At 39.9% G+C, this 12,764-nt stretch overlaps 2 pseudogenes; one reads left to right on the top strand and one right to left on the bottom strand.

Moving 5' to 3' along the window:
* LOC135573948 (uncharacterized) overlaps positions 1-12,764 on the top strand; it is a 230,215-nt pseudogene that overhangs the window by 80,761 nt on the left and 136,690 nt on the right.
* On the bottom strand, positions 120-3,098 carry LOC115124170 (dipeptidyl peptidase 1-like; annotated as a pseudogene).

Raw genomic sequence — 12,764 nt, 5'->3', positions numbered from 1 at the left:
ATATCTGAGTTAGTTGTGCAACTGCAAAAAAAAGGATTTGCAAGACCTGCATTGTTCTAGTCATTGAGTTGTGCATACAGTGGGAAACTTATATTTCTCAGAAAAAAACACACTAATAATTGTTTAAAAAAAAATCAATCAACTTTATTAGTTTTATTTCAAAACAGAAAACCTGTGCAAATCTTGGCATCATGTGAACTTATTGTAAAACTACAGGATGTCTAACACAACCACTTCTGAAAGGAGAGAAACATCAAGGCACTGACATTGTATCCCTTTCTACACTGATGAGACAGCAATCCCTTCTGAAGGTTCCCAGGAGACGTATCACACAGATGACATAGCAGAGAGGACATATGAGATGACAGGGAAGGTTCATCTCCCCTGTGCTTCCCTGAGATAAAGAGCTGAGGTCCTCTGCCCTCCTATCAGACGCCGAACTACAAATTCCATTTACATTGGGGATTAAAGCAGGTTCCCTTTAGGCATCTTTGGTTGGCAAGGAGCAGAGTCTAGCGAGCAAGTTGAAAAGCGTCAGTTACTGATTACTTATATCAATGTTCCAGCCATTTGATTGAGCTTCTATCAGCTACACAAACTCAACTTCAAAACAAAAACCCTTTCAGACTCGGGGCCAAAGTATCAGGTTAACCTCCAATTGGGAAAACAAAACTTTGACAACCTCCCCTCTAAAGTTTGGGGATGGGCTTGGCTGCCATGGCGATGCTCTCAATGGCACACTCGTCAGATCCTGAAACCCCCCTCACCCCGTCCCCCAGCTGTTCTTCACCACCCAGAACTTCTGACCAGTCATGTGACAGTGGCTGTAGCCCACCAGCAGCACCGTGTGGTTGGTCAGCTCAAATGGGTTGTAAAGGAGTCATGGAGGTCCGTGTGGTGGTAGATACCCTCCTTATAGTGCATGAAGTCAGGATACACCTGGAGGAAAACAGTGTGAGGAAGACACCTGGCCATTACTCAGAGCTAGCCAATACACAAACTAGCCAACGTGTGTGTGTCCCACCTCAAAGGTCACCCCTATGGGGCTATGCTTGACCAGTTCCAGCATCATGGCAGACTCAGTGCAACCTCTGTAGAACCCTCCCACGTAGCTGTAGTGGCAGAGACAGCCATTGGGAAGGTCACAAGGGGAATCCTTCCCAATGTACGGATAACACAACTCGTCCACGACCCCAAAGTCCTGGATGTACTTTCCAATGAGGTAGGGGAAACTACCGTCACAACCTGAGAGGGAGAGCAGTGAGGGTTAGAGACAGGAGAAATACTCACATCATTAAAATTACAATTATGCAGCGTGTATAGGTGCTACCTTGTGAGTACTGGGAGCAGGAGAACCTGCTGTGGACTGAAGACGGGCGTCTCAGTGTTGTTTGGATCCTGACACGAGCTGCCAACAGGCCCGTTGAGGAAAACCCATGAGAATACTCACAGGAGGTCATGGTGGGAGTAGAGGTGTGTGCACAGAGTGAAGGGGTACTGGGACTAGCCTCTTGGCAGTGAAGCAGGCCCAGTTGTTCCCCAGAGAATCATGGACCCAGCCTAGCAGAGTCTGGTCACAGTAGCCGGTCACCTCCGAGCACTTCTCAGAGTACTGGAACAGGAGAAATTGTCACTGCGTGTACACGCATGTGTGTGTTGTGTGGAGACCGATCACATCACATAAGATATTGAATGTCATCTTCATGGCCCGAGTTGAAGACTAAAAAAAAATATTAGTCACCATCATCTTTAAAAGCAAAAGTGCAACAACATAGATGTTTTATGCAAGTGTCACCATTACCCAGATAAAAGGTTTCAATAAGAATGAGCAGACATGTACTGGCTCATAAAGCCACAAACAATGGGCTTTGAGGAAAGCATCTAGTAGGACAGTATGTCACTGTGCCAAGACAAGTCATCTCTACCATGTAGGAGAAAGAACACTCCCCTGATCCAATAACAGGCAGTCATGTGAAAAACAAACAAGGACTGAATGCAAAACAAAACATTACCCTGAATGAAATAGGCTGGAATTACAGCCCTGAAAGCACGTTTGAATCACAAGCCTGAATGTATCAATAATGTAGTAATTGAGTTGAAAGCTGACTTTTACACCTTGAACACTACAATTACAAGGTTTACCAGCCATGTATCTGATGAGCCTGAAACTTAGCGCACAAGACAAGTGCATTTCCATGTCTGCCAAAAAGCTTCCAGACCGACAGATCGTAGTATTGTTACCAGTATAAACTAAACTGTAGCCCTGAATAAAAAACACTTGCATCAGCATAACCGAGAGTTTAAACCTACCTTGAAGCCAAACCACTTGTAGTCGTTGAGGACCACCTCGAAGCCCTGATTGTAGATAAGGGTAAACAAAAAAAAAGCCCGTGTTTCCCAGGTCGTCCACCGCCACAGACAGCTTCTCCAGGTGCACCGTTATCGACTTAACCCAACATACTAAACCCAACATACAAACGTTTTGGTAATTACTTATCGAGTCAACTTTGGGGCTCTTCTGTATCGCTAACGTAACATTGGGCAGAGGGGAAAATTGTAACAAACATTGCATCAATGATAATGTAACAAAGGCACAGTCAATAGGCTACAAACAAGCAATATTAGCCTACCGAATACCGAGTCAAATTAACAATGAAGTGTATGTTACATAACCGGATTAAAAATGTTAAATTCTTCCCTATTTCTAGGAACAAGGCAGCGCGCTGCGAGTGTCCCTCCATCTCTTACCCATCAGAGAGCAGTTGATGTCCTTGTCTTGCCAGCCCTCCGATACCTGGAACACCCAGGAACCCAACAGATCTTCATATGTGCAGTTGGCCGGGGTATCAGCCCGGGAGCCCTCCACCCAGAGCAGGAACACACACCATCGCGTCACACCACGCTTCTGTTTACAGAGCTACGCAGAAATTTGAGTCTACGATAACTAGCGAGTGCCCAAGAGCAATAGCCTAAGTAAAAAGTAAATGTATGCTATATTTCACCTGCTGGACTGGTTTGTGTTGTGTCCTCTGCACTCTTGTACGTTTACTTCGGTCATATGACCCACTGCAGTTTTCCACGTGACTCGCTGGTTCTTTTTACTTCCAGAGATGAGAGGAGACAAATATGATATATTATATTGGCAAGATAGCCGAGGAACCGAACTAACAATGGAAATGCATGTCCTCAATGAGCGAAGCCAAGTGAGGTCAGGTGGGACAATTCGAGCCAATGAGAGGGCATATACGCGCGTGAACAACGGGCAAAGCGAAGTAGTTTTTTCTCAGTTGCCGGAATGACACATTAATCCATTTATGTCAGTACATTTGTAACAGCTGAAACATTACGAAACGTATATTCGATCAAATTAGCCGTTATTGTAAAATAAGAATTTGTTTTTTAACTGATTTGCATCGTTAAATAAATCTTAAAAAATAAAAAATTAAAACGTATGTTGACACTCATAGATCTCCATACAAAGGGCTTATCTCACGCGGACAGATTTTGGGAGGAGTAAATCCTCTCGCCTCTTCCTCTGTGGAGGTGATGCGTTAATTGGAAAGGCAAACTTTGCAAGTGTCGGTAATTGACTTTGGGTTGTTCCATGGTAAGGCAAGTCACTTCAATTGGTTTTCAGCTGTGAAGACAACACAAATGTCACTGTTCTTCACATCAGCAACGCTAGTTGCCTTTTGAAATGTTTAATCAGTGAAAGATCAGTGTTTTATTGGATAATGAAAAAACATCAATTACATGTTTTGTTTTTTAAAGGTTTGTGTGAAAAGGATACTGCGGTGCAGTTCCACCAATTAACCTTTAAAATAATATTGTTGTAGTGTTCACTACATTTGAGTGATTTAGCAGGCACTCTTATCCAGAGCAATTAGGGTTTAGCAGTGGTGGAAAAATTATCCAACTGTCATACCTGAGTAAAAGTATAGATACCTGAATAGAACATTACCCAACTGTCATACCTGAGTAAAAGTATAGATACCTGAATAGAACATTACCCAACTGTCATACCTGAGTAAAAGTATAGATACCTGAATATAACATTACCCAACTGTCATACCTGAGTAAAAGTATAGATACCTGAATAGAACATTACCCAACTGTCATACCTGAGTAAAAGTATAGATACCTTAATATAACATTACCCAACTGTCATACCTGAGTAAAAGATACCTTAATATATTACCCAACTGTCATACCTATAATATAACATTACCCAACTGTCATACCTGAGTAAAAGTATAGATACCTTAATATAACATTACCCAACTGTCATACCTGAGTAAAAGTATAGATACCTGAATAGAACATTACCCAACTGTCATACCTGAGTAAAAGTATAGATACCTTAATATAACATTACCCAACTGTCATACCTGAGTAAAAGTATAGATACCTTAATATAACATTACCCAGTAAAAATAATGCTTGAGTAAAAGTATAAAAGTATTTTGTTTTAAATATACTTAAGTATCAAAAGTAAAAGTATAAATAATTTCTAATTCCTTATATTAAGTAAAGCAGACGGCACCATTTTCTTGTTTTTAAAATGTACTGATAGCCAGGGGCACACTCCAACACTCAGACATTATTTAAAAAAGATGCATTTGTGTTTAGTGAGTCTGCCAGGCCGGAGGCAGTAGGGATGACCACGTGTTCTCTTGATAAGTGTGTGAATTGGACAATTTTCCTGTCCTGCTAAGCATTCAAAATGTAATGAGTACTTTGGGTTGTCAGGGAAAATGCATGGAATAAAAAGTACAATAGTTTCTTCAGGAATGTAGTGGAGTAAAATTAAAAGTTGTCAAAAATATGAATAGTAATGTAAAGTACAGATAACCCCAGGGGTGTAAATGTACTTAAGTCGATTTTTGGGGTAAGTGTCTTGCTCAAGGGCACATCAACAGATTTTTCACCTAGTCGGTTCGGTGATTCAAACCAGCAACTTTTCAGTTACTGGCGCAACACGCTTAACCCCTAGGCTACCTATCTAGGCTATTTATGCCTTATTGGCCATTAAATAGGATAGGGCTGTATAGAATACCACAGCAGAAGTCATAATACCCATAAAACCTAGTGGTCAACAAGGAAATGGTTCTAATCGTTTTTCCACCATTAATTTTCCCCATAGGGGATTTTAGAAACACTTCAAATAAGGGCTGTGTTTGGTGTAGGCTCATCCTGGCAGGACATTTTGATAACAGTGTAAATCCCTCTAGGACATTAGGATGTGATGATTTATTATTTAGAACTTCCCACGTATATATCTGAAGATAATAATTACTGATGTGTCACAGTAGGCTATGTTTTTGTTCTCACCCCCCCCCCCCCCCTCTCTCTCTTGCATTCCTGTCAATTCAAAGGGGCTTTATTGACATGGGAAACATGTTTACATTGCCAAAACAAGTGAAATAAACTATTAACAAAAGTGAAAAGACACGAAACAACATCAACAAAGGCTAAACTAGAATCTCTCTTTCTGGTCTGAGACAGTGAGGAGTCATTGATACATCTCACATCCTAATTGGGTGTTTGTCTTCTGAGCTGAATCACACAAGAAAGACCAATCCATAGTGTGAGACCCCATCACTCATATTCTTCACCACTTAGTAACAAATGTATGCACAAGCTTTAGGCCTCACACACACACACACACACACACACACACACACACACACACACACACACACACACACACACACACACACACACACCAGCCAGTGTGTTCCAGATAACTATTATCCACATAAGTGAGAAGGAGCGTGTCTCAACATCTCAGAGCTCAGTCTGGCCTGACCAGCAGTGTTTAATGCTATTAGATGACACCACTGTGACAACACTCTGCTGTGCTCAGTAACCTAACACACACACATTGTCAAATATTAAAACAGAATTGTCTGATGCGCTCAGTTATTGACCAATATAATGAAGTCATACACATAGCCATCGTTAAACACTCAACAGCTCTTACTCTTGCATTAGCAAGGTTTGTGTGTGTGTGTGTGTGTGTGTGTGTGTGTGTGTGTGTGTGTGTGTGTCGCCAGTCGTTAAAAGGCTTATTTTAGCTGATGGACACTGAAAATATGGGGCCTGAGTCTTGGACAGACACAGTGATTACTGTGGTTACGTCATAGGAGACTGACTCATCTGCTTAACAGACCATAATAAGCACTGATCTGATGGAGGGGAGAGTGCAGGAATTAGTCATGTGTGTTATTTTCGCTGTGTGTGTGTTTATGTGTATGAGTGTGTGTGGGTGAGGGTGAGGGTGAGGGGGGCAGAGGAAGAAGAAAGAGAACACTAGAAGGAAAGCAAGATGGATCCTTTTAAATATGTTATTGGACCATAAACAGATTTGTCTCATTAATCTATACACTCTTAGAAAAGGTGCTATTTAGAAACTTAAAGGGTTCTTTGACTGTCCCTATAGGAGAACCCTTTGAAGAACCCCTTTTGGTTGCATGTAGAACCCTCTATAGAAAGGTTCTATAGGACCTTTCTACAGAGGGTTCTAAATGGAACCCAAAATGGTTATACTGCCTGGAACCAAAAAGGGTTCTACATGGAACCAAAAAGGGTTCTCCTATGGGGAAGAACGCCTTAGGAACACTTTTTTTCTAAGAGTGTACTGTCCAGATAATGATGATCCACACTTCTTTGAAAATATATATAATTTATGAAACCTACAAGCAATACACAACTCAGTTATTATGGTGGGAGATTATAATACTGTTCTAAATACCTCAATGGACCATTACAAACTATCACTATCATGCACTTCAGGATATCAAGAATATTATGGATATATTGGAACTAGTGGATATATGGAGGCTTAAATATCCTGGCCTAGTGAGATATACATTACATGGTGGAGGCTCAATCAACCTAATCATCTTGACTACTTTCTTATGTCATTTTTGCTGGAACCAAACATTTAAAAAGTGTTGATAGGGGACAGAATGCAGTCGGACCATCAAATAATATATATAATAATAATACATTACTCTTACAGAATTTCCATGTGGGCGAGGGTATTGGACATTTTATCAAAGCCTACTGGATGACAATTGACTTTTTCCAACATAACATAGGTACAGCAGATCCCCTTATTGTATAGGATACTTTTAAATGTGCCTTTAGAGGCCATGCAATTCAATACTCATATTTAAAACAAAAGAAATGTATGTGAAAATAGTTGATTTAGAGGGACTAGCAGTACAGATAGCAGTAACACCTGAACCAGAGAGGCTCAGGTTAGATATAAACAAAAAGACCTGGAGGAAATTATTCAAGGGAGATCAGGTGTAATATATTATACAAATAAAGCGAACTGGATGGAATATGGGGAAAAATGCACACATTATGTTTTAATGTTCAACATAGAAATGCTGCCAAAAATAAATTACTGAAACTTGTTACAAATGACGGAGTCAACCATGATTCAACAAACAATATTTAGAAAGAAGAACCTAAGTACTTTAAACATATATTTTTCTTTCTCCTCCATCTCCACTTAGCAAAGTTAATAGTATTTTTTTTTATCTTAATGATGTAAAATGAACAGCTGTACAGAAATGTCTTGATGTAATATAAGCGTTTTAGTCCCGGAGAACTCCAGGGCTGGATGGTACACCAGTTGAGGGATAGCAAACCTTTTTGGATGGACTCAGATATCCGTTATAACCACTCCTATAAAATGCTAGATTATCAGGTACCTAACAAGAAGGTCTGACTTCATTGTTACTGAAACAGGATCCAGTCCATTTAAAAAAAATTGGAGGCCCTTTACACTTCATTTTTGTGAAGCAAAAATTGTAGCAAAATGCATAGCGCATAAAATTAAGAAGGTATTGTCGGAAATTATGAATCTTAGTCAGCCAAGTTTTTTTACATCTACAATACATTGGAGATAATATAAGACAAGTACTGAAAACATTAGAACACTATGAAAAATCTGGGAAACCAGGCCTGGTATTCATAGCTGACTTTGAAAAGGTCTTTGATAAAATACGACTGGAATTTTTATATAAATGCCTGGACTATTTTAATGTAGGACAATTTCTTATACAATGGCTTTAGTGTTATGTAGAGTAACCCCAGGTGAAAATAGTAAATAATGGCTACTTCTCAGAAAGTATTAAGCTGTCAAGAGGAGTAAAACAAGGTTGTCCACATTTGGCATATCTATTTGTTATGGTCATCAAAATGTTAGATATTAAAATCAGAACCAACAATAATCCTAGAAATCCAGGGATTTAAAACAAAGCTGACAATTCATGTTTTATTTTAAATCCACAATCTGGATCCCTGCACAGCCTCATAAAGGATCTAGATAATTGTTTTAACCTCTCTGGATTACAATCGAATTATGATAAGTGCACCATATTACATACTGGATCGCAAAAAAATACAACTTTTACATGACTGTGTAGTGTACAAATAAAATGGTCTGAGGGTGAAGTAGGCATACTAGGTATTCATATCCCAAAGGAAAGATGTGATCTCACCACAATACATTTGAATAGAAAGTTAGCAAAATAGATAAGATCTTGCTACCATGGAAAGGACAATACTATTTGTGGAAAAATCACCCTGATTAACTCTTTAGTCATATCCATGTTGACCTATTTACTTATGGCTCTGCTTACAGCTAACAACTTGTTTTTGAAATGATATGAGCAAAAAATATTCCACTTTCTTTGTAACGACAAGCCAGATAAAAGTAAACAGGTCTAATTATATAATAAATATGAATTCTAAGGGCAGAAATTATAACATATTAAAGCAGTGGACCTCTCACTAAAGGCTTCAGTCATACAAAAGTTATACTTAAATCTGAAATGGTTCTCTAGCCTCACCCCGTGTTCAAGATTGGCCCTTTCCCCTTTATTCAGAGTACAACCTCTCACTTTGGTTTATTTGAAAATTAAATATCTCAATTTTTAAAACAAGCCATAGAATGTTGGTTGCAATTTCAGTTTAATCCACTAGAAAAGACAGAACAAATATTACTACAAAGATTATATTTAAACTCAAATATACCAATTGATCAAAAAATATACTTTTTGGGGGAGAAAACATAAAAACTGTATAAATAGGAATGGTGGAGTTATGTCACACATGTAGTTAACAAAACTATATGGAAATGTCTGCTCTACTCAAAATTACAACCAACTGATTGCATCATTATCACAAAAATGGAGGAGGCAAGTAGAAGTGGAAGAAGGTTAGGAACTTGCCTGTCGGCCCTGCATTAAAGACCAGAATTGGTTAGAGAAAATTGTGAGGACTAAAAAAGTACACCAGTTTAATTTAAGGACCAAAACTTTGACAGCTGTGCCATACAGGTAACCAAATAGTTGTGAAGAGATTTTCAAGGTACCAATTCCATGGCACATGGTTTATGAACTGTTACACGAAATTACGCCCGATTCAAAACTTAGTTTTTCAAATTAAATTATTATACAGTATTCTTGCAACTAATAAAATGTTATTGAGATTTATATATATATGTAACAGGTGTGAAATTGTGAAATGGCTAGCTAGTTAGCGGGGTGCGCACTAATAGCGTTTCAATCGGTGATGTCACTCACTCTGAGACCTTGAAGTAGATGTTTCCTTTGCTCTGCAAGAGCAGCGGCTTTTGTGGAGCGATAGGCAACAATGTTTAGTGGGAGGCAGTTGTTGATGTGTGCAGAGGGTCCCTGAGGTATGCAGAGGGTCCCTGGTTCGAGCCCAGGTTGGGGTGAGGAGAGGGACAGAAGCAACACTGTAACTGGTGTGAAATGGCTAGCTAGTTTACAGCTGTTACATACTGTGTAAATATACAGTGGGGAGAACAAGTATTTGATACACTGTCGATTTTGCAGGTTTTCCTACTTACAAAGCATGTAGAGGTCTGTAATTTTTATCATAGGTACACTTCAACTGTGAGAGACGGAATCTAAAACAAAAATCCAGAAAATCACATTGTATGATTTTTAAGTAATTAATTTGCATTTTATTGCGCACAGCGCAATAATATATATTTACAATATCTCTATATCTCTCTATCTCTGAAGACCTCCCCTCAACCCCTCCTATTTTGGCATTAATACGTGTCACATATCAGTTTGCAAACAATGTAAAAAAATATATATATATCAATGAGTTAATAAAGCTGCATACAAACATTTGTAGAGTAAGGCAGCTCCAAAATGCAGGTTTCAGCCTAGCTCAGTGCTTTCTGTGGTGGGGCAAGACAGCAGAAAATACGGAGCGTTGCGCCGTGATTGGCTCAGTGTTCTGTCACTCATGGGGACACTATGTCACCGCCAAGTCTAAGTTTAGAGCTAGAACATTTAGAGTTACATTAGAAGTGGCCATCCAAGAAGACTCAAGGTCATTGGTCACAGATAATGTGACGTCAAATCACATTATATCTTCAATAAGCTTTGATTTGACTGATCATGCCAACATCATACTTTCAAAATCTTAGCTCGCAGTCATCATCATTATGAATCAAGTCGACAATCTACTGCCAAATCCTTTTTAATCCTTGTCCAATGAATCAAAATAATGAAGAGAAATTATATATAAAACGTATCAGTGCTCATCGGCCATTAGACATAAACATTACACAACAAGTTGAAAATCACAAATTCAACAATGAGTGGTTTGGAAGGAATCAGTGGCTAACTGCAAGCATTTGCAAAACAATCATTAGGCTGCTATTCAGTAGAGTGGCTGTGTGGCCCTAAGTCTAACATGCTGACCAGACCTAAACATGGTGACCAGACCTAAACATGGTGACCAGACCTAAACATGCTGACCAGACCTAAACATGGTGACCAGACCTAAACATGGTGACCAGACCTAAACATGCTGACCAGACCTAAACATGGTGACCAGACCTAAACATGGTGACCAGACCTAAACATGGTGACCAGACCTAAACATGGTGACCAGACCTAAACATGCTGACCAGACCTAAACATGCTGACCAGACCTAAACATGGTGACCAGACCTAAACATGGTGACCAGACCTAAACATGGTGACCAGACCTAAAAACATAAACATGTGACCAGACCTAAACATGGTGACCAGACCTAAACAACATGGTGACCAGACCTAAACATGCTGACCAGACCTAAACATGGTGACCAGACCTAAACATGCTGACCAGACCTAAACATGGTGACCAGACCTAAACATGGTGACCAGACCTAAACATGGTGACCAGACCTAAACATGCTGACCAGACCTAAACATGGTGACCAGACCGGACACGTCGCGTGCGTGAGCGGCGCAAAATCCATGTAGAAATCCATGTTATCCAATTATCGCACCCACACTGCTCGCGCGCGGCAACGAGTGTCTGCAAGTCCTGCCTCTCCCATCTCCTCATTGGTTTACAGAAGCAGGTACCCACGTGCCATCTCCTCATTGGTTGTACCCACGTGGGTGATTGAATGACGAACTGTTGCCGGTTGTCGTGGTAAAACTGTGAATGTTTAGATGCCAATCGCCATATAAGTTAAACAATGAAAAAGCATGGAAGGAGGAGAGATGACTAGAAACGATTCGATTGGGCGTTTTACGTGTGGATAATTTTTCGGAGTAGAGGAACTTGTGCATTTCAGGTAAAATAACAACTCAATGTTTATATCCCAGGACAAATTAGCTAGCAACAGCAAGCTAACTAAATAGGACAAATTAGCTAGCAAGTGCAAGCTAACTAGCTAAATTGCCATACATGTTTAATGCTTTTTGACCTGTCCCCAAATGAATGTCATTGGTTCAGAGTTTGCTTTGATATTTTAACCTGCGTGTAGTGATCGCGTTTGGTGTAGAGGGACAAAATACATTTATGCACTATAGTGCACGATGGTGCACGCGCGCAGCCGGTTTGGGTTCCGTGTAAGATTAAAGGTGTCTTATCCTAGTTTAAAATGATAAACATTCAACTTCAGCCATGCTGTCAATGAAGCATGATTTCTGCCGTGCTCAAATCAACTGTTAACTCGGAACTGGAAAATCTGACTTTAGTGAGTTCAAGACAACTGGGAACTCGGGAAAAACGAGCTACGACTGGAAAAATACGTTTTGAACGGTCATCCAACTCAGATGGGAACTCGGGCCTCTTTCTAGAGCTACGACCTGAAGGTCACTGATGTCATCTTGATTCAACCTTTTTTTTCTTCCAGTTCCTTGTTGTCTTGAAAACACCATAAATCCAGAGAATGCCAGACTTTGATGACAAATTTTTACGACAAAATTTGCCCACGAAGGACCCGCCGTGCCACCTTCCTGTCCAAGTGAGCACAGCACAACAAGGTGAGTCAAAAAAGGTATTGTATGCTGCTGCATAAATTATGTAATATGCCAGGGAGATATGTATACTGTAGCTAAGCTGTTAGTAGCCCATGTGCCTCACCCTAATCATTTGGTCTATTTTCACCTCTTAATTTTGCCTACTGTTCTGACTTGGTGGTGCACATGTAGCCTATAACCTGTTTTTGAGAAATGTAATCATAGAATATTGTAAGAGCTTTCATTGTCTGCTTATATGCCCCCTTCATTTATCATACGGTTCTGACTTGGTGTACAGGGAGAACACTGTAAGAACTCCCCATGTTCTAAATTCTGTTGCTGTACATTTCAAAAGTGCTGAACAAATAGTTATATTGACTACTTCCGTCCCAGCTCGCTTGATTAATGTCTTAATCAAAATTACAGATTGCCTCTTATCCGCTTGTCGTCCCCTTATGC

The sequence above is a fragment of the Oncorhynchus nerka genome, linkage group LG11 (genome assembly GCF_034236695.1).
Source record: "Oncorhynchus nerka isolate Pitt River linkage group LG11, Oner_Uvic_2.0, whole genome shotgun sequence".
NCBI lineage: Eukaryota > Metazoa > Chordata > Actinopteri > Salmoniformes > Salmonidae > Oncorhynchus > Oncorhynchus nerka.
The sequence above is the reverse complement of the archived record's forward strand: the minus strand, read 5'-3'. Positions and strand labels throughout refer to the sequence as shown.